Source organism: Monodelphis domestica, chromosome X, assembly GCF_027887165.1.
Source record: "Monodelphis domestica isolate mMonDom1 chromosome X, mMonDom1.pri, whole genome shotgun sequence".
Taxonomy (NCBI): Eukaryota; Metazoa; Chordata; class Mammalia; order Didelphimorphia; family Didelphidae; genus Monodelphis; species Monodelphis domestica.
Genome location: NC_077235.1, coordinates 55,436,874 through 55,460,659, shown reverse-complemented (window position 1 = coordinate 55,460,659; position 23,786 = coordinate 55,436,874).

The following is a 23,786-nucleotide window of genomic DNA, read 5'->3' as shown; positions in this document are numbered from 1 at the left end:
TCTCTCTCTCTTCTCTCCTCTCTCTCTCTCTCTCTCTCTCTCTCTCTCTCTCTCTCTCTCTCTCTCTCTCTCTCTCCCCCACCCCTCTCTCCACACACACACATTCACTCACACATATACATACATAAATGCCTCACAAGACAAAAAATTCCCTCAAGGCTCCAGCTCAAATAGGGCCAGGGGTAAGAATTGCACTATTTCTGCATGAGTAGAAATATCAGCAAAGCCCCCGGCATAGTATCCATCCTGCTAGTTCATCTCATACCGCCTGTGTTCCCTAATCTAATGTGGATTTCCTGAGTGCCCTCTGAGCCAAGTGACCACAGCTGCACTTCCCCAGAGAGAGCCATAGGGAAATTGGGCCAAGACTCTATGCCTCCACAGGACCCAGGTGCCAGAGCAGCAAACAGCTAGATGCCACAGAATTGACATGGGGCCCACTTTGCCTTGGCTAAGCCAATCAGAGATTCGTCAGGATCCTTGCAGAGAGACACCTTTGGTGAAATGTCAGCAGCCGGGCCTCCAAATAAAGTTTGGCAGACAGAAGGCTCCGTTCTCTGTCTTAGATCCTTAGATCTGCTCCATTATTACATTATTCTCTTTCATATTTCAGTGGGCTGTCCTACGGTACGTGCTTTATGCTACTTTCTTACAACTTACGACTCTTGCTATAAAACATTTATCTTCGTGAAACTACCAAGAGTCTTTAATTTTAATAATACTTAAGGCTGGCAATATTGAGATTAACTTTTCTTTTCTATCCAGGCTGGAGAAGCATGGTTTAATAAGTTTAATAGATGAACTGACTTGGTTGTTTGCCTAATCACTTTATTTCTCAAAGAGGTGGAGAAGGTATCCCAAAGGAGAATTCCTCCCTAGGTTAACTCAATTTTTCATCAGCTCCCTCTTTCTCGCCCATCTTGTTTAGTCATTTATCAGGCATCATGGCTGAGGAGAGCCGCTATTTTCAATTCTCTATGTCAACATGGTGTTCCCACATGGGAACCCTGCAAATAGGAAAAACACAGAAACTGGGTGTGAAAATGCTAGGTTCAGTATACACCCTGCTCCTATGTGAGTGGTACACTTAAGTTTCTCAATATTTATTTGGGGGTTGTCCTCTAGGATCCAGGAGCTAGAATGAGAAACACTTAAGACTGCCACATTCCCAAAGCCTGCAGGGCAAAAGGCTCACACTGCCATGGGCATTCCTTACCTGCTTCCTTTTGCTTCAACTAACCATCAATATCTCCCATATCATTTGGCTTACCCTTACCCAGAGGACTGTTGTGACAGTGCTTGGAGCTTGGCAGAGTTTCTGGAATCCATTTAGGAACCACAAAGGATTCCACTCAATCTGCCTTTGTCCTCCACAGCCACATGTTCCTGCCCACTTCAGGCCTCTCCTAGACAGGGTTCCCAGTAATATGATTCTATTTGATTTCTTCCATTCAGTGCTCAACAAAATCTAATTTTATTACTCTCCTTACAATGATATATATTATGCTACTATTATGGTCAAAGCAAAAGGTTAAGTTCTTCTTTCTCAAGTTTTTGGTAAGCTTCATTAAATTTAAAAAAAGTTTCCAGTTTACAAATGAATACAATTTTTAATATTCATTTTCTGAATGTTTTCTGTCATTTTGCAATCCATGTTCTCTCCCTCCCATCCCTCCTCCTTCCTCAAGAAGGCATGTAATATGAGCGAGGTCGTACATATATTATCATATAATACATATTTCCATGTTTGTCATCTTGTGAAACAAGACACATATTGCTTACTCTAAAGAAAAATTCTTGGAGGAAATAAAGTGAAGAATGATATGTTTTGATCTTTATTCGGACTCCATCTGTTCCTTCTATGGCACTGGATATCCTTTTCCCCAATTGACAAATGGTCAAAGGATATGAATGGGCAATTCTCAGATGAAGAAATTAAAACTATCTTTAGTCATATGAAAAAATATTCCAAAATCACTGTTAATTAAGAAATGTAAATTAAAACAACTCTGGGCACTACCTCATACTCACGAGACTGAATAACATGACAAAAAAGGAAGATGACAAATGTTGGTGGAGATGTGGAAAGGTTGGGGCACTAATACCATGTTGGTGGAGCTGTGAACTGATACAAATATTCTGGAGAGCAACTTGGAACCACACCCAAAGGGCTATCAAACTGTGTATATCCTTTGATTCAGTAATACCACTACTAGGTCTATGTCCAAAAGACATTAAAGATAGAAGAAAATAGCCTACTTGTACAAAAATATTTATAGCAGCTCTTTTAGTCATGGCAAAGACCTAGAAATTGAAGGGATGTCCATCAATTGGGGAATGACTGAAGATGTTGTGGTATATGATTGTAACAGAATACTGTTTGCCCAAAGAAATGACAAACAAGATGATCATAAAAAACTGGAAAGACTTATTTGAAGTAATGCAAAGTAAAGTGAGAAGAACCAGGAGAACACTGTACACAGTAACAACAATGATGTATGATGATCGAGTGTGAATGATTTAACTGTTATCAACAAGACAAGGATACAGGACATTCCAAAGGGCTCATGATGAAAAAGGATATCCACTGCCAAATAAGCTTCACTAAGTTTGCCCTAGGTGAGTCTCCCAAAACCTTTGCCTGACTGAGATAAGCAACATGAAATGTACCCTCTACTCAATTTTTAAAGACAACCTCTGTTGGTTGTCTTTACTTGTCTTGACTACAGGACCCTGGCCACCATGGACAGAGACACTAGAATCCAGACTGCTGGGAGTGTTGGCAGCAAAGGGGGAAACTAATGTAGGGTGTCACAACTAAAGGAATATTGATAATGATGCTGCTGATAGCGGTGATGATGGTGGTGGTAGAGGTGGTGGGCCTTAATATCTAGTACTTATTTAGCACTTTTTGTTGTTTAGTCCTTTTCAGAGATGGGTCAGAATCTCTGTGACCTCATTTGAGGTTTTCCTGGCAAAGATACTGGAGTAGTTTGCCATTTCCTTCTCCAGCTCATTTTACAGATGAAAAACCAAAGCCAACACGGTGAAGTGACTTGCCCAGGATCAAAAAACTAGGAAGTGTCTGAGGTCAGATTTGAAGCCAGAAAGATAGCTTTTCCTGACTTTAGACTCAACACTCTTTCTGCTGTACCACTAAGCTGCCCAATTAAATACTTTTAAGGCTGGTAAAATGTTTCAAATGTATTTTGTCATTTGCTCCTCACAAGAATTCTGTAATGTAGGTGTAATTCTTATCCCCATGTTACAGATGAAGAAACTGGGACTTAGAAAAAATTATTTCCACACTACTGAAGGAGTGCAACTACTGTCAGCACCCTAAAGAAAATACCATATGACCCATGGCTTAATTTTAGCTCTACTCAAAGACTTCAAGTACTAGGTGTCTTGAGAAATGTCCAAGAAAGTCAGAGTAGGAGATATGATCTCTACACTCGAGGAATTATTAAATGACCGAATTTCAGATTTTGAAAGGACCTTTGGATCCAACAAACCTAATCTAGATACGGAAAAGACACTACTACAACCTAGCTGAAAAAGAAGTTAGCTTCTGTTTGGGGAATTCAAACAGGAAAGAACCCACTACTTCTATGTCACATAGTAATTTGGAATTATATTATTTTAAACTAATAAGACATTGTATTGTCAGTTTTAGCACTAAAAATAATATATCCAGACAGTAACATATATGTTATATATGTATGTTACTATATATTACAAATTCCTACATATATGTTATATGTGTATTTGTTACATATATATTTGTGTGTGTTTCTCGTGGAATCTCAGAGTTAAAGAGATCTTAGAGAGCTACTAGTCTAACTTAAACGGGAACAGAAAGCTCCTCTATGACCTCTCTAGCAAGTAGCTTGCCACCCTCTGCTTGAGGGTGGCACAATAAACACTGCATAAAGAATCAGAATACTTGAGTTTCCATACTGACTCTCCTTCCTCTGGACTAAATGATTGGGGTCCAGTTACTGTATCAATGTCTTCAATGGTTGAAAAAGGAATGGATTGAATTAAATGAGCACCCAATTCCCTTCTAGCTCTTCATGCTATGGTCCTATGAAGACCTTCAGTGATAGGAAACTCACTCTCTTCCAAGACATCCCATTCTACTTTGGAGCAACATCCTGCAATAGCACTAATTAATAGGCAGTTTTCATAGACATTAAGGTAACACAAGCTACTCTATAATTTATTCCCATTGTGCCCAGTTTTGTCTTCTGAGGCTAAGGAAATCAAGTGTCATCCTTCTTCTACACGAGAGATTTGAAATAATGGAAAATAAGTATCAGATTCTTCATCTCTCCAATCCCCATCAAAATACACAAAGAAAGGGGCAAAGTGTTCCATCATACCAAATTCCTTCAACGTAGCCTTGTATGGAAGAATCTCTGGTCTTGTCACCACTCTGGTCCCCCTCCTCTAGACACACTCAAGTTTGCCACTGTCCTCCCTAAGATGTGTCACTCAAAACTAAGCACTTCACATATGTTCTGACTAGATCACAGCACAGGAGGATGACTGTTGTTCTTGTTCTATCCTTGGTACTTCCATTATGCTAGTCTAAGATCATTTTAATTTTTTTAGTTGCTTTTTCACCTTTTTGAAAGGATCTAAAAAAGATCTAGGCAGACTACAATGATGAATCATATCTAAAAACAGTGAATTTATCAAGGATAAATGTCATCTTATGCTTGAAAAATATGGGGAAGAATGACTAGAAAAAATATTGGGTTTATAGTGGACCACAAGCTCAAAATAAGCCAACAGTGTGATATGGAAGGCAAGAAAGTTGATTAAGTCTTAGGCTGTATTTGATGAGATAGCATGGACAAGAATGGAGAGAGGATAGTCCCATTGTACTCAATTCTGGTCAGATTATATCTAAGCTTTATGTTCAATTCTAGGTGCCACATTTTGGGAAAGACATTGATAAAATGGAACATTATCAGCAGGGACATGCTGGAGCCAGCTCAGACTGGCTCACAAGAACCAATTTTTCAGCAGATTCTACAAATCTGAGCTTGATTTATTGTACTGATAATTGCCAAGACTTAAGAAAGCAATGGCAAGAATGTCAAAAATGCAGATGAAACTTAAACAGATGTCATGTATTTTCAGAGAGCTGGTTGTTCAGCATTTACCAGCATATTCCAGCTTATTAGTGATTTTCATGGACCCTATGATCATGCTGCAAAAATTGAAGCAACCGGCAATGCTGTAGTCTGGAGAAGAGAAGACGGGGGAAAAGAATGCTGATTTCAAGTCAGCTCCAAGTAAGTGTAGGGCTGTTACATGGAGGGGAGATTCAACTTGTTCTGTTTGGCCCCAGAAGGAAGAACTTGAAGTAACAGGAAAAAACTAATGAGGAAGCAGATTCAGGCCCAATGCAAGGAAATGTTTCCTAATGATTCAAGCTATCCAAATTTGGAAGAAGTTATTTGGCAAGAATGGAGCTCTCTCTTACTGTAAATCTTAGAGCAAACACTGCATAACTTCTCAGGAATATTGTAAAAGACACTTTAGTTCAGGTGTGGGCCAGATTAGAGCAAGATTTCTTAATCCTTTGTGTGTCCTGGACTCCCTTGGCCATCTGGTGGAGCCCATGAGTCCCTTCTCCGAATCATGGGGGTTTTTTTTGTTGTTGTTGTTGTCGTCATCGTCGTTGTTAAATTAATAATTGAGGGGAATGCTAAATTTCAATTAGAGGTTAATGACAATAAAAATACAATGATTTAAATTTGCTTAATTTAACTTAACTTTGCAGAGGCCTTAAAATCTATCCAACCCCTTTGGAGGTCCATGTACACCAATTTAAGAACTCCTAGACTACATAGTTTTCAAGCTCCCTTTTTGGCGCCAAGATTCTATAATTCTATGACCTCAGAGAGATCTCACAAGTCACTGAAATTTCGAGGGCTCTCTCACTGATGACTTCATTTGACCTTTACGGCAACCCTGTCGGTGAGGTATTTTACATATGAGGAAGCTGAGGCACAAAGGAGATAAATGGATATGGGCAAAATCACACAAGTTCATATTTATTGCCCAAGTCAGGACTAGAACACAAGTCCCTTTTCTCATTGTAACCTCAGATTGAATTTGCTTTATTGACTGCAAGGTAATATGGTGAACTCCTTGATCAGTGTTTTTTTTTTCAGTCAGATAGACTGATGAACTTAAAGATTTTTCAAGTTATTTCTAGTTTTAGGCCCAAAAGAAGGTATATCAAGCTAATAGACTTAGAAATGGTTCCATGTCATGGATGTAATTCCAATGGCTAGCGTGTTAGATTTTCTTCCAGTGAATAGGTATCTTTGAATGGAACACTATGTCGGGAACTGAGGGTGAGAATGGAGAAGGCAGCTTCAAGTCAGTATAAATGGAAATGTTCTTATGCTAACATGATAGCAAGAATGAATTGAAACCACAATAATTCCAATTTCCACTTCTTTTGTCAATGGAAGAGATGACTGATGTTTCAAACTGGACCAGGAAAAATACATTTTTGTCAAAGAAACATCCCAAGTTCTACAAATGCCACCAAAGGAAAATCTCAACAAAATCAGTTCACAGTTGGGGTTCCCTTCTGACCAACTGGCTCTGCTGGGTAGCTTGTCCTATAAAATGTTCTATGACACCGTGAATTCATACTCCACATGACTGAAGTCACTTAATGTCCTTGGAAACTATGTCTCACTGACAGTCCCAAGTCAAGGAGAAGGACACATTGTGGATGGCTCATGCATCTTAGCCCCTTCTCAACTGGGAAGTCAACTCTGAGTGGCTCCTCCCCTGTGGCTGAATTGGGGGCATTTTCTTGAGCTAGGAAAAATGGTAATTTAAGAAAATGCTCAAATATCTTTACTTTTCAGAACATGAATTCATTTTTCTCTCAAAAAATAGAATCTAAAATGGAGCTGGGGAATAGCATGAATAGGGCCTCCCATTCTAATTTAAGAAATAAAAGTCCTAAAGGTCTCTCATATAGGATTCCTAAGGGGGCAAGAAAGTGATATCTAACAAAATTATTGCTATTTATGGGGACACTCACATAAGCTTTCCCTTATCTCCCAGATGGGAGGGATCTCTCCTACATCTAATCTAAAAATTCTGTGTATCACTCTTAGGCATTTACCATAGCCTAATATGTAGGCCATCCATCTGAGGATAAGCCTTATTGTCTCTACTAGACTTTGAACTCCTGGAGAGCAGAAATATGACTTATTTACTTGTGTACGTACCCTTTAGAATAAAGGCCCTTCTTCTTAACATTGATATTCTGCCTGTGATGCTATCTGGCTGGAAGCCATGCAAGTTCAGAAAGCCAGTGGGAGTGTTTACAAAAGGCCTGCCTACACTCAGCTGTTTTTTCCCCTACAGATTCCCTATCCCTTGGTGCATAGCATGAACACTGGTTCTTGGCTTCTGAAGGATGTTCTCATTTCACACAGGAGATGAATCGTACCAGAAACGTGAAAGGTAGTACGAATCATGGGGAGCTTGCTGCCAAAGCCTATGAATCCTTGTTCTCATATCCTATCCAATTACTTTTACCATTAAGCTCTTGAGAACAAGTGGGTAGATCTGTGACCTTATCCATGTGGGAACCTCCTTCAACAATATGGATTATGCTATGGCCATACCCTCTTATCTGGAGAAGCTCTTGTACACATTATCCTCGACATCCCCTAGGAGTACTTTACACAGTAAGCTCAGGACCTTCCTCTCTAACTTCTGAGTTGATAGGACACCAATGGAACATGTGGGCTGTCTATTAGTAATCCTTTTCTTTTATCACATGAATAGCATACATATGTTCTACTGATACATCTTTCTGATAATATTTTTTGCATTTGTCTTGGAAAATTCTTGGCTAGGAATGCTTGTGTTTCAAGAATAAGGAAAATTCAGAGTATTCTATGCCCTCTATGACCTCTGTGCATATGTGAGAGTCTCCCTTTCTCCTTGTAGACTCTCAACCAAAATGGTTGTCATTAAAAAAACCAACAAAATATCAGGTAATGGAGAGTTATAAGGGGCCATCAAAGTGGAGAGAACTTTGGCTCTGGAGTCAGAAGTCCTAGGTTCAAATCCCACTGAAGTTATTTATTACTCATGTGACTGTAGGCCCTTCACTTCAATTTCCTTGGGCCTTAGGTTCCTTATTTGTAAAATGAAGAGGGTGGAGTGGTTGGGCTCTGATCACCATTCTCTGATCCTATGATCTTTTCTGAGCCTTAGTTTCCTCATCTGCACAATGAGGATCGCCTATGAAGTCCCTTTTAGCTCTATATTGGTGATATTTTATGCAAATGTATAGTCAGTAAGACAGCATGAGACTGGTAAAAGGGTTTGAGGTTTATTTGCTAAGTGCAAGAATTATTAGGAATGAACCACCTTCCTCCCCCCTCTCACTGTAACTGTATATGTGGCCTACATCCAGTAAAATCTAAGCTATTATGGAATGGGACTTTTTTTTCCTATCTCTGTCCTTAGTTCCTTATCATGGTGCCTTGCATACAGTAGGTACTTTAGAAATGCTTGACTAACGAACAAAAAGAAGTAAGGAATGGTCAAAGCCAATTCAGGCGCTTGTTTCTTCGGTGAAGTTAATTTCTCCTGAACAATTTAGGAGTCAGTAAAATAAAACAGGCACGCAACTCTGCAATCAGTTGCACTAACGAGATTGTTCATAAATGAACCTCTGTGGTAAGTGAGGTATGGAAAAATTGCAAAGTGATGAATAGAAAGCTCCAAGATTAATTATGGTCAGAGATGTCTGCTTTGGCTTTATTCTGTCCAAGGACCTTTTCCCAATAGCTAATTGCCCTATACAGCAAGCTGAATATTCCAACCTTTGTCATACAGTTCACAATACTCTCTTATTTGAACCCAAATAAGGAACTGAATAAAACATCAGGTTTCTACTGAATGCATGTTAATCTGTGCTCTGAGGAAGAATGAATTTGAGAGCCAGTTTTATAAAGGGCAGCAGTGGTTACTATCAATCAAACACTTAGGAAGCTGCCATTGGGAGTATGTTGCTGTCCTAGGTACCAAGGAGTTGCTAAAAATGGAGAACACAAGGTCCCTGCCCTCCAGATGCTCACAGTCTGTTCACAGCAAGCAACCTTAAAACATTGCCTCCACCCCCTGTTTGCATAAAGGGCTTTCTGGGGCAGTTCTTTTGCATCTGCTCAGTCTTCAGGATCTTGTAAAACTCAAAATACAGTGGAATTGCATGTGAATGTTGACTAGCTACGACAGGACTTGAGATAGACAATGGATCTAATGTGGGTCATGCTCCTTGAAATATAAAACCAGACCGCAGAGACTTGGGAGGACACAGAGTATATACAGCAAGTATATACATCTTAAACTGCATTTTTAATTCCTCTCTATCTGTAGCTAGTAATTCCGACACCCAGAGCACATTTGATCTTGGAAGGAAGAGAGGGTTAGAGACTGTGAGGTCATTGTTGGAAAAGCTGGCACACGCCATTGTTGCCATTGCCATTAGGTTTGATCCTAAGCAACCCTGGAAAATCCACTCTGGTTCAATACAGTACTGGTAAGGAAAGGCAGGTCCTGAGAGTGAGAAGCAACTAAAATATGGGGAGGGGAAAGAAATCATGTTGGATAGTTTGGGGTCAGCAGATGATGGTAGCTAGATGGTGCAGTAGATAGAGCTCTACACCTGAACTCAGGGAGATCTGAGTTCAAATATGTCCTCAGAAACTTACTAGCTGTGTGGCTCTGGGGAACTCACCTAACCTTGCTTGCCTCAGTTTCCTCATCTGTAAAATGAGCTGGAGCAGTAAATGGCAAACCATTCCAGAATGCTTGCCAAGAAAACCCCAAATGAAGTCAGACAAAATCGAAAAGGGACTCAATAACAACAACCACCACAATTTTGGAGACCTGGATCAAAGCACCTGCTACTCTGTGCTAGTTTTGACTCTGTCCAGCCCTGTGATAGTATAGGTGTAGAGAGCTTCTGGTATGGAAATTCCCTCCAATGAAGATAAATATCTTCTTTGTAAATCAGACTTAGATCCTTCAGGAGTGCTGAGAGTTTAAATGACATGTGGATAGAGAGATAGACAGATAGACAGATATATAGAGGGATAGAATAGAAAGATAAATGAACAGAAAGATAGATAGATAGATAGATAGATAGACAGAAAGACAGACAGACAGACAGACAGACAGATAGATAGATAGATAGATAGATAGATAGATAGATAGATAGATAGATAGATGGATAGATGGATGGATAGATAGGTAGACCTGTGAGCCCATATATCTGAGGTAGAACTTTACTCCAAGTCTTCAGGACTCCAAGGCCAACCATTTATCTACTACACTATGACATCTCTCAAACTTGAATACTGATACCAATGTGAATATGTACTCTTCCATAGTTTATATTGAGAAAATTCAGAGGAACATATCTGGCCATCACAATAGCTGACATTTCAATAGCACCTTACACACATTATCTAACAATCCACAGAAGACCCTCATGTTCTTGGGTGGCCGCAATGCCTCAGCACTCAGGGAAGTCCTGGGAGAGGAGTTGGTGATCTTAGTAAAGATAACATGGAGTTAGATAGTCAGGATGCAATTGAACAAAGCCTAGCTTTGGTCTTTCAGACCAATTTATGCTAGTGGGACAGTGGAGTGATTTTAATAAGTTTTCAAATCTCCCAGGGTTCAAATTAGCTGCATTTGGTGGGCCATGCAGTTCTTTTCTATCAACAAATATTTAAAATCTCACTGTCTGAGGTTATTCATTTCATTTTGGCCTGCTCTCTTTACTTCTGCTCTATTTTTCTACTTTGGGACCTTGCACTGGATTTCATAGACTGGCTAACCAAATGCTGTTCTGTGTCATGACCAGTTCCATCAGTCACATTGTGTTTCATTACTGACACAGCCTAATGCAATGTGACCGATGTAATCAGACATGATGTATCACACAATGAGGTGTCACCCTGAGAAAGCCAAAGAGACATAGTGTTTTTTTTAATTCACAGTTAAAGGTTATTTCAGGAACAAATGCACCACCAAATAATCAAAGAACCTAGGGAGAAATTTTCTTAAAGTACCATGTCTAGAAAAATAGGAAATTCCAGAATCTTTCTCATTTCCCTCAGTCCCCTGGTCAGGAAAAGTTTTAAAGTGGGGGTAGGGGTGGAGTCTTTGTAATTTCATTTTAATCTTTGAGAAAACATGATCAGGGTGTAATTGTGAAAATCTATATAGTACACTGTGCAGTTGAGGGGGATAGAGTGCTGACATATAGTCAAGAAGACCCGAATTCAAACCCAACCTCAGACACTTCCTAGCTGTGTGATCTTGAGCCAGTAATTTAACTCTAATATACTTTTATGTAGTGTACAAACATTTCTAAGGTTATTCTGGTTCAGAATTATGATACATGTTCACATCTATGACATCATTCTCCATTATGTCACTGTTTGAAGATAGATATCATAGTCCTCATAAGATAAATGGTGTGACAAAGTAGACAGAAAGTTGGAAGTAGTGACAGGAAGACCGAAGTTCAGGTCGGGCCTCAGAGACATATTGGTTGTATGACTGTACCGATCATTTTATCTTTCAATGGACTAGGCATCTCCTTAAGACTATAAATTTGATTGTAAATAGGTAGCAGCTCTTAGCAAACTCATTCATTTGAAGTTTTGTTGTAAAAGACTATTTGTTTTACCATGACCAAAGGGCTATAAAACTGTGCTTACTGTTTGACCAGCAACACCACTATTATGTCTGTGTCCCAAAGAGACAAAAGAAAGAGGAAAAGGACCTATTAGTACAAAAATATTTCTAGCAGCTCTTTTTGTAGTGGCAAAGAATTTAAAAGGATGGGGAGGGATGTCCATCAATTGGGAAATGGCGGAACAAGTTGGTGTATATGATTGTAATGGAACACTATTATGCCATAAGAAATGACAAATAGGGTGATTTAAAAATGCCCTGGAAAATTGCTGGTGGAGTTGTGAATTGGTCCAACCATTGTGGATGGCAATTTGGAACTATGCCCAAAGGGTGCTAAAAGACTGTCTGCCCTTTGATCCAGCCATAGCACTGCTGGGTTTGTACCCCAAAGAGATAATAAGGAAAAAGACTTGTACAAGAATATTCATAGCAGCGCTCTTTGTGGTGGCCAAAAATTGGAAAACTAGGGGATGCCCATCAATTGGGGAATGGCTGAACAAATTGTGGTATTGTGCTCAAAGGAATAATAAAGTGGAGGAATTCCATGGGAACTGGAATGAGCTCCAGGAAGTGATGCAGAGTGAAAGAAGCAGAACTAGGATAACATTATACACAGAGATAGATACTCTGTGGCACAATTGAATGTAATGGACTTCTCCATTAGTGGCTTATGAGAAAGAACACTATCCACATTCAGAGGAAGAACTGTGGGAGCAGAAACACCGAAGAAAAACAACTGCTTAACTACATAGGTCAAGGGGAATATGATTGGGAATGTAGACTCTAAATGATCACCCCAGTGCAAATAGCAATAATATGGAAATAGGTTTTGATCAATGACACATATGAAACCCAGTGGAATTGTGTGTCAGCTATGGGATGGGGTTGTGGGGAGGGGGCGGAAAGAACATGAATCTTGTAACCATGGAAAAATATTCTAAATTAATTAAGTAAAGTTTTCCAAATAAAAAAGAAAACCCTGGAAAGATGTATATGAACTGATACAAAGTGAAATGAGCAGAACCAAGAGAACATCACATATAGTAACAAAAATACTGTATGATGATCAATTAAGAATGACAACTATTATGCAAAGATCCAAGATAGCATGCCATAGAAGAAACTGAGAGAGTCTGAATACAGATCAAAGCATACCACTTTTTCACTTTATTTTCTTCATGGGTTTCTTCTTGTATGTGTGATATGTCTTCTTTTATAACATGATGAATATGGAAATATATTGCATTATAGTATTTGTGTAAGTTATATCAGATTATTTGACATCTTAGGGAAGGAGGGGAGATAGAGAATTTGGATCACAAAATATCAGAAAACAAATGCTAAAAATTTTCCAGATGTAATTTGGAATGAAAATATATAATAATTTCATTTTAAAAAGGGTATTTGTTTGTTAACTGAAAATAAGCCTGTATTCTTCACTAAGATAAATCATTTTCTGATGTTGGGTTCTTGCCTTTGAACTCTTATAGCACTTGATTACTTTCTACCTTGTTTTCTCCATTGGAAAACAAGGTGAATAGGACTAGATGATCACTAGAAGTCCTGGATAAGTTCCTCCAGTCTCTGATTCTATGGCCCTTTGTGTGATCAGACAGATGGTGGCATGTCATGATTACTGAGATAGGTATCCATTCCCAAGTTGGTCACTTACATATGCCCTTCAGTTTGCCTTTAGAGAATTCTGAAAGCTCTAGGCCAGTGATCTGTTAGCACTCTTTCCCCCTTGGAGTCAGTCACAGAAACCCCCTTATGGAGGACTCAACCAAAATTAGTATTAGTAAGTAAAGAGCTGGCTTTGGAGTCAGGGAAACTGGGCTCTCTGCCTCTGACACCTATGGGAAAATCACTTGACCTCTGTTTGCCTTGGTCTCCTTTTCTGTAAAATGGGGATAACAATAGCACTTATCTCCTGGAGTTGTTATGAGGATCAAACGAGATTATAATTATAAATCCCTTGGTGAAGTTCCTGGCAGGTAGTAAGCACTATATAAATGTTAGTCTTCATCATCATCATTGAGTAAGGTCTGGCTCAACCTCCCAGGAGCATATGGTATAGTTCGGGAGACCAGATATTCAAAGAGGCACCAAGGAAATGTGGTGGGACTATCCACTCTGATTTCATAAGAGTGACTTGTGTTATAGTAAGAGGTGTTCTGATGTGATTTCCATAAGCTTTTCTCACCTCCTCAGGATGATTGGATAGGGGAGGCTTAGCTAAGTAGCAGTTCAAGTGAGGGATTTCATGGATCTCAGGAATAATGTGCTTTGCTCACATGCCACCATCTCCACAAGATCAGTCATGAGCTCCACAGTTGCTAGAGTCCTTCCCATCCTCCAAATGGTGCTTATTTACTTCTTGCTACCTATGCTACTTTTACCCATTAGAATATAAGCTTCTTAAAAGCAGGGGTTGTTTTTTAAAAAATCTTTATATCCCTGGTAACTAGCACAACACCTGGCATATAACAATAACTTAAATAAGTGTTGGCCTCTATTGTGATCTGGCAATCCAAACTCCTCAAGCTGAACTCAGTGGAGAGGGGCATTGTCTCCATTTGACATACATCTATCTCCTTTTCTCCACTCATAGTCACCACCCTAGTTCACGGTAAATCACTTCTCCCCTAGCCTATTTCAGTAACTTCCTAATGGACTTCCTTGCCTCAACTTTCTTCCCATTTCAATCCATCTTTCATGCAGCTACCAAAGAGATCTTCCTGAAGTATGAGTCTGTCCTTATCCCAACTCAGTAAACTGCAATGACTTTCAAGAATCAAATATAAACTCTTATTTTTGACCTTTAAAGCTTGTCAGATCCAGGCTCCATCTTAGCTCTCTAATCTTACAATTATACCTCTCCATATATTCTTAAAAAACCCTACACTTTTGACTTACAATGGACACTGAGGACCAGTTTGAAGACAGAAGAGCAGGAAGAGCTAGGCATAGGGGATTAAATGACATGCCCAGTATCACCAAGCTAGGAAGTGTCCAAGGCTAGAGTTGAACTCGGGACCTCTTATCTCTAGTCCCGGCTCTCTATCCTCTTAGCCACCTAGTTGACCATCTCCATATAGTCTCACATCTAGTCATACCAAACTTTATATCTTCCCCAATAGGTTTCCATTTCCCCATCTGTGTGCTTTTTCATTGACTGCCTCCCACGTCTGGAATATTCTTCTTTCTAGTCTCTATCTTCTAGGATCCCAACTTCCCTTATATGCCACCTTCTCCAGGAAGCCTTTTCTAGACTTCCTAGCTACTAGGTCCTTCCTCTCTAGGGTAACCTTGCACATATTCTACACATTTCTGGAATATATTTATCTTTACATAGGTTGTTTCTCTTATTAGAATGTAAACTTGTTAAGAGGGGGTCTCTTTTTTTGCTTTTTCTTTGTATCCCCAGCATTTTAGCAGAGAGCCTGGCACATAGTAATGGTTTAATAAATGACTGTCGACTAACTGCTTGCTTCTAAATTGCAGAGAAACAGATTTCTGTGAAATCCCCCCAACCAACTTAAAAAATAAAAGCTGTCCCAAAGTGGAAATGGCTGCCTTGGGCTGTAGTGAACTCTGTGCCCTGAGATCTTCAAACAGATGCTGGATGGCCACTCTCAGGAATATCAGGGTGGGGACTCTAGCCCAGACAAAGGTTAGACTGAATGGCTTCTGAGGTCCCTTCCAATTCTCAGGCTCATTGGCAGGGGGCTGGTATTTGGCCAATTTCTGTCTTGAATTATGCTTTAAATCAAATACAATTCTCCTGCTTTGTGGAATGAACAGGGCCCTGGGTTTTTACTCCAAGCAGTAAAGAGGAAACCCCCTGTGCTTGCAACTCTCCAAAGTGATTGCCCTTTGAAGCTTGGCTTCTGGGGGCCTCCAGGTAAGACTGAAGCAGCAAACTCACTCTTTGTTTTCTCCTTTGAGGCTGCTAATGGAAGACCAGAACTCCTCTGTCCCTTCCCACCTCTGATCTCTGCCTGGGAGCTACTCTGCCTGCCAACTGAGCCGAGGCAGCAGGAATGACAGGCACCTGATCATCCCTCTACCATGTTTATTGACACAAATAACCTTTCTCCTCCTTCCTAAGCTGACTTAACCTTTGCAGTGGATCTTTCTGGAGCCTGGTTGCTGTTTTCTTTTTTCTAATGGCACAAGATCAGGAGAAACTGCAAAAAAAGGCTGACTTCCTATGGGGATTCTCTTCTTCATTTTTTAAATAAAATAAACCCTTACTTTCCATCTTAGAATCAATACTACGTATTGTTTCCAAGGCATTAGAGCAGTAAGGGCTAGGCAATGGGTGTTCAGTGACTTGCCCAGGGTCACACAGCTGGGAAGTATCTGAGGCCAGATTTGAACCTAGGACCTCCCATCTCTAGGTATGGCTCTCAATCCACTGAGCTACCCAGCTGCCCCCTCTTTCTTCTGCATTTTGAGAGGATGGACTAGGAATTCCACAGGCAACTCAAAGTTAGCATCAGAAGCTGTCTTCCTCCCATAATCACTGCCCCTTCTGACCCTCCAAGACTTGATGATTGATTGCCTTTCTTCAAAGTTCAGCCTTTCCCTGGTAGTAGCTTCCTTGTCCACACTATTGTGTTTCTTGATCACTTGTTTTGGGATGATTCTCCTTCCTCCACTGCAGTAGAAAATAAGCTCATTGAGGGCAGGGTCTTCCGTGTTTTTGTCTGTGTGTTCTCAGGGTCAAGCACTGTGTCTGAGATACCGCAGGCACTTAGTAAATGAATGAATGAATGAATGAGAATTTTTTAAACCACATCATAAAATGTTTCCTGGAAAGAAAAAAATGTCTATTCTCTGGGAATGCTTAAAAAAAGGTTTGGCCCGGAGGAAAGCTTTCCCACTATTCATTTCTGTCATAGAAAAAGAGGGGGGAAAGAACGAGTGACAGTGACTGTGTACCAGATGTGGCACTCCCCCCCCCACCCTGGCCCCTTCTGAGTGATGAAACATTACCCCAGGCTAGCTCCAAGTCCCGGCTAACCTTGCAGTGGATTAGACTTCTGACATGCAAAATGCTGTGTCTATATGCTCCTTTGTTGGAAACCACAGGACACAGATTTGATTATGAAAGGACCAAGTGGGTACTGAACTGCCTTTGGAAAAACACCAGAAAGGAAAGAGCAGCCATGAAGCCTCCTGTTGCCTAGAGTGGAGGAAGAGGCAGAGCTGGAATGGGAATTCTGCACTCTGGATCAAGAGTTGTAGGCGGGAGGGACAGTGGTGGTACATGTGTAGGACAGTCCAACTATGGTCAAAGGGGGCTGGTGGCAGTGGTGGAACAAAGTACAGCCGGATGAAGGCATAGGTGTGGCCAGGGTACACTACAATGAGAGGCAGCAACAATATGATAAAGGACAATAGGAGAATGTTTGAGTGCAGTCACACCAGGAATGGATGACCTATCTTTTGTCCCCACTCAAGGCAATAGGACACTCAGAGTGGCTGTAAAATGTCAGCTGTGGCAGCAGTGCTGACCTTCCCTTTGGTACCCTGGGACAAAGTCCCATTAATATTCTAGTTATGACTCTGGGGAGGAGTTTTGGATTGGGAGTCCTTGAATGAAAGCAAGAATACTTACTAATTTTTTAAGAGTACTGACAACAGCCTTATGGTAGTGAGTACAAACAATATTTTCCCCATTTCACAGACGAGGAAACTGAGGTTAGGGTGGGACAGGGCTAAGTGACTTACTCAGACTACAAAATGCAGAAATATGCAAAATGGCATTCATGTTTGTGACATAGCATCATGTTCTTCCCATTGGATCACCTTCTTTCAGCAAGTCCTTTAAAATCTCTGGACCTTAGTTTCCAGATCTGTCACATAAGATCTGACTCAATAATTTCAAGAATCTCTCTGATTCTAACAATTCATGACTCGAATACTTAAAAGCACTACCAACAGCTTAAAAAGGTGTAACTGAGAATCCATTCAGCTCGCAGCATTGTGCTGATGAGGTCACTTCCTAGATGGGCTGCCTAGACTGGTTTGAGGAAGGGAAGAAGGGCATCTCTTTCTGGGTCACAGCTTTATTTCTAATCTAGCCAGATAGTTTACCCATAAAGGCGACTGGCTACAATAGGCTGGTGACAAAGTGTGGATGACACAGTACAGCCTACCCTCGTTTGGACTTAAAGTGTCTGTTTTACCAATGGCGGATTAGTCATTGGCTCCATATATGGAAGACAGCATATTTCAAAGATAAACCATTTTTACAACACGTTATTAAGCTTCATTGACCAGAAAGTGGGACGTGAAAAGCTGAGACCTAGGTTAACTCGTATTTCTTGTGGAGTACATGCTTTGAGACCATTTACAGTCTGTGCCCACACCTGAGTGTCAAAGTAGACAGAATAATGGTTTAGAGTCTGGAAAACCAGAATACAAATCTTGCCTCTGACAGACAAACCACTTAACTTCTCTCAGCCTCAGTTTCCTCATCTGTAAAGTGGGAAAAACAATATCTCTTGGGCTGACCTCCCAGGGTTGTTGTTGTGCCACCCCAATGAAATAACTGACACAAAGTGATTCACACACTGTAAAATAAAACACTATGAAAATGTCAGTACTTGAAATGATCACACAGTGGGCCCACAGACATTTATTAGGTCCTTATTCGGTGCTATGAAATATGCTAAGCACTATTATAGAGAAAAAGCAAAAACTGTCCTTGCCCTCAGGAAGCTTACATTCTAGTGAGGGAGATAACATATACTGATATAGGTGCAATGCCCAATACATATAGAGTAGACAGAATGCACAGCGATTCTACTTTCTCTGAAAGTAGAGTTGGAGTTGGAAACAAATGTTGGGTAGCGATAGCAATAAACATAATGAAGCAGCTAATTTGAAGAATGGGAACAAGGGAGCTGAAAGCCCTCCTCAGCTTACCCCAGCCCATCTAACCCCCTTAGATCCCATTTTGAAATGCAATGAAGTGTTGTGATAAAAATTCACCTTCAAGGGAAAGAGGAAGGAAAGTGGTTTCTTTCCCTGCAGCCTTATCCATGAAGGACATCATTTTCTTTTTTTGTTCTACGACACTTAGCTCACACACCCAAAAGAAAGAGCATTTCCCACAAGGACAACTGCAACAAATTGCTTGGTTCCAATTAATTTGCGTCTCTTGCACGTCTTTCCCCACCAGAAGCTGCCAACCCGGTGGGGCTTCTGACCTAGCAATCACATGAAGAACTGCATTGTTTTCTATCAACTCGGGCTGTGTGCAAATGTTGTTTTGGCCGATTTGTGGCTTCTCCCTAGGGAGAAAGCTGAGGATTTTGCATACTGGGAAAACTTACCCACAGGGAAGCAAAAGTAGAATTTAATTCTACCAGCTCCCTTTCCCAAGGTACTAAATCACAATCATAGATTTCCAGCTGGAAGTGATCTTTAAATCCCTTCCTTTTACAGAAGAGTAAACTGAGGCAGAGACTTGCCTGGTTCATGTAGCCAGGAAAGGTCAGAGGCAGAACTTGATCCCACAAGTCAAAGTTCCCTCTGCTATGAAATGGTAATAAACTTCAAAGAATGCCACTGTTGTTGAATATCTGAGCTGATGATACACTGACTTCCTACAATGGATGGTGAAAGGGGCATTTCCTCAGCAGTTCCATAAACAAAGAATGATAAAACAGCCAGCCCACAGCATAGTCTGCCCCAAAGTCCCAGAGATCAGTGCTGATCCCACTAGAGAGGATGGGAGGGCTGGAAAGGAAGCAACTGACCTGCAAGCTGTTGGGGGTGGGAGTGGGGTGGAGATGACATTCAGAAGCAGGAGCAGAGCATCCTGGCTCTGAGCTGTTGAAGCTCTGCCCATGGGCAGTCAATGAAGAGCACCTAGAAAGAAGAGGGCAGAACGGAATACAAATAGCCTTGTCAGTCCAAGATCTACAGGCCAAACAGCAGGAAGACAGATTGCCTGCTATTCCCTATTGTTAGCAGGGCCTTCTAAGAAGGCTAAACTCTTGGGTATGTACTGCATGAGCTTCAATTCAAAAGCTATTACAAAGCTCAGTGCTATAGGAAAATACACCTTCCTGAGGGTGAGTGTCAAGGTGGGGCAGGAGAACTAGGTAGGAGTGTGGATTGAGAGCTTTCTTTTCAAGGGACATTTTCCTTTTAACTGCCACCCCATGGAATCAGAAATTTAGTGGCTATGTGATCTCAGTTAAATCTCTACTCCCATCTCTGCCTCAGTTTCCTCCTCTGCCAAACAGGAACGGTAATCCTTGTGAAATCTCCATGTCTCACAGAAATGCTGTGATTTATCATCTGGGATGCTCAAGAGGGAGTATGGGGAGGTATAAAAAGAGATGATGAATGAGAGTAACAAAGAATTGTTCATTGTATACAGAGACTGATACACTGTGGCACAATTGAATGTAATGGACTTCTCTAGTAGTAGCAATGCAATGACCCAGGACAATCTGAGGAACTCATGAGAAAGATGCTATCCAGAGGAAGAGCTGTGGGAGTAGAAAGACATAAGAAAAACAACTGCTTGATCACATGGGTCAATGGGAATCTGATTGGAGACATAGGCTCTAAATGATCACCCTAGTGCAAATGTCAATAATATGGAAATAGGTTTTGATTAATGACACATGTAAAACCAAGTGGAATTGTGTGTCAGCTATGGGAGAGGGTAGGGGGAGGAGAGGGGAAAAACATGACTCTTATAATCAAGGAAAAATATTCTAAATTGACCAATTAAATAAAGTTAAAAAACCCAAAGAATTGTTCATTTTAAAGTCATTTAAATTTAATTTTTATTTTTAAGTCTAAATTTAAAAAATAATTTTATTGATGTTTTTGTCTTTATATGTATAAGATCCTAGATCTAGAGCTGGAAGGAATCTCAGAGGCCATCTGTTCCAAATCCTTCCTTTTACAGAAGATGAAACTAAGGCCCAAGGAGGGGAAGTGATGTTGCTCAGGTATTAAGTAGCCGAGCCCAAATCTTCTAACTGCAAACCAGCACTCTGTGCTGAATCAATAAGCTTGAACCCTCTCCTTATGACAAAGAAACACAATTAATCAAAATCATTCTATATAAAAAACATTAATCTACAATGTTGTTGTCCAGTCATGTCCAACTCTTTGTGACTCCATTTGGAATTTTCCTGGCAAAGATATCTAGAGTGCTTTGCCATTTCCAGCTCATTTTACAGATGAGGAAACTGAGGCAAACAGGCTTAAGTGATGTCACAGAGCTAATACCTGAGGCCAAATTTGAGGACAGGGTTTCCTGACTCCCAAACCAGCTCTTTCTCCATAGGGCCACATAGCTGCCCTTAGCTGTTGTAATGTTTATAATAATCAGCCTTAATAGTCCCTCTCTCTGCCGAGGTGAGAAGGGAGATAGATATGTTTCTATATCTCTTTTCCAGGACCTTCTGTGATTATTTCCATTATCCAGAGTTCAATTTCCTTTTGGAGATCCTTTTATTTACATTGCTTTAGTTTGAGGTATATTCTTTTCTTGGTTCTACTGACCTCACTTAGTATCTGATCATACAAATCTTCCCATACTTCTCACAATTCTTTGTATCTTTCATTTCTTGCTACCCAGCAATATTTCCTTCCATTCATATACCATAGTGGGGCTTTCCCCAACCATTTCTTACCCTAGTCTATTCACCGTTAGTGTGAAGCATGCAGAAGAAGAATTGACTGTAGAGAATTGGATTGGATTGAGGCAGATGCCACTGTATTCTCCCACTTCGTATTATTCATAGTTGATCTGCTCACCTTGTTTTCATGCAAGGGACACACGAACACTTATCACTCAACAAATGCTTTAGCTTCCTTCTCTAGATGGAGGGGTGGGAAGTTGGCACTAACTAGGACAGATCATGAATTCCCCTGCTCAGAACATCAACTCTGGCACATGCATAGGACAATAGAGGGTTTCTGTGCAGTTCAGATAGAATGAATTAGAACAGACAAGGAGATATAAAGAGTACATTGTTTTTTCTGGGCTGGCATCTTTCACCTTGGGAATACAGGGTACAAGCTGTGCTGTGTGGAGGACATAATATACTCTGCACAGCATTTTGGCTCTGAAGGCAGTGTCCTCTGGAAAGAAAGAGTACCTACAGTATTTTTACTATTAGCTAATACAGTATCAACTCCTTGTACTATCTTTGAAAATGAGAAAATGAGGAATTAATGAATCATTTCAGTTTATATAGTTTGGTAAAGACCAGAGTTCAAATCCTGACTAGAAGATCTACACCAGTATGATCATAGACAAGTCATTTCATTCTCTCAGTGTCCCAAGTAACTATCTAGAACTGTCAATTTCACATTAGTTCCAGAGTAGCATATCTATACTGGTGAATCCCTCCACTGAAGAAATTATACATCTGGACCTGCCCACTCAGAGAATACCAGGGAGGCTCTTTCTAGATAGAGGATTTGAGATAATGTGAAGTCAGGAAAGTTTCATGCTCAGATCACAGAATAATGGATTTACAGCTGGAAGAAATCTTAGAAGTAAAACACCCTCATTTTGTTTTACAAATATGAAAATGGAGATCCAGATAGCTCAAGTAGAATCATAAATTAATCAACACCTAGCATTTAGCTCTGGAAGGACCCTTAGAGTCTCTAGGTGACAACCCCTTTGTTTTACAGGTGAGAAAACTGAAGCCTTGAAAAGTTATGTGGTTTATCTAGGGTCACATAGCTAGTAAGGATCTAAGACAATGTCTGAATCCAGAACCTCCGGATTCCAAGTCCATCATTCTATATGCTACAGCATGCTCAACTGGGAAGAAGTTAAGGTCCATCTTGAACGGATGGCAGAGAAAAGATCCCAAGAAAGTACTACAAAGGAAAAAGGTAATGGGTCTCATGACATTCTGAGAATTTATTTTTCACATACTGTACTAATTCTTATATCAGAATCCTAGAGTAGAAAGGCCCCAATGGCTGTATATTATGGAAAATGACTGTGTATTCATGTACATGAGAGCTGGATTAGAGATTCCTCCCAATCTGCTGCTTTTTGCATTTCCTTTGTCCTTAGGAATCCCAAAGAATGTCTTCCTTCTTAATAGAATTTGGTTAAGAAATGAAGGAAACAAGAGTTCTTTTCTAGAATACATAAAAACCCCATCATCTGTCCACCCATTGCGGTGGGAAGGATGAAGGGCTGACAGACCACCTTCTAATTAGGTATTCACCAACTAGAGAAAGAGGATATTCAAGGGAGTGGCTGAATAATGAACTACTAAAACTCTATTTAATAAAGCTGCCTGGCCAAGACTCAGGGTCTCTTGTCATTTGAGAGGGCCATTGACCTGAACATCATTTTACCAGTTATGATGCTGCCCTGACCAATAAACTGATATTCCTACCCCAGAATCAATTTCCCAAGATAATTCTAATGGTAACAATATGATTGAGGCCACTTAACCCCTCAGCGATGAATTTCAACTAGTCATGGAAGCTTCCTTGGTGGAGAAAATCGTCTTACTTTTCTCATGGAATACCTTTCAGTCAACTCTCACTTCTTGTGCCTCTTAGAGCCCTTGGCTTATATTTCTTTCTCGGCACTGAGTATGTTCAAATTGTATTAAAGTTCTTTTTATATGTATGTTAAGTACCCCCACTAAACAGTAAGCTTCTTGAGGACTTGGGCCAAGTCTTGTCCTGCCTCATATATGTCACAATACCTATCATAGGACATTGAAAACAAGAGATGCTTAAAAAACACATCGACTCCAATAGAACTTTTCTGTTGTTGTTTATTCATTCAATCCTGTCTGACTCTTTTGATAAGTCCAGGGAAAATAGCATGGCAGGCCCTGCTTACTATTCTATACTATCTCTTTGAAGTCTGTCCAAATTCATGTTCACAGCTTTCATGACACTATCTATCCATCTCATCATCTGTCCTCCCCTTTTCCTTTTACCTTCAATCTTTCCCAGCATCAGGGCTCTTTTCCAATGAG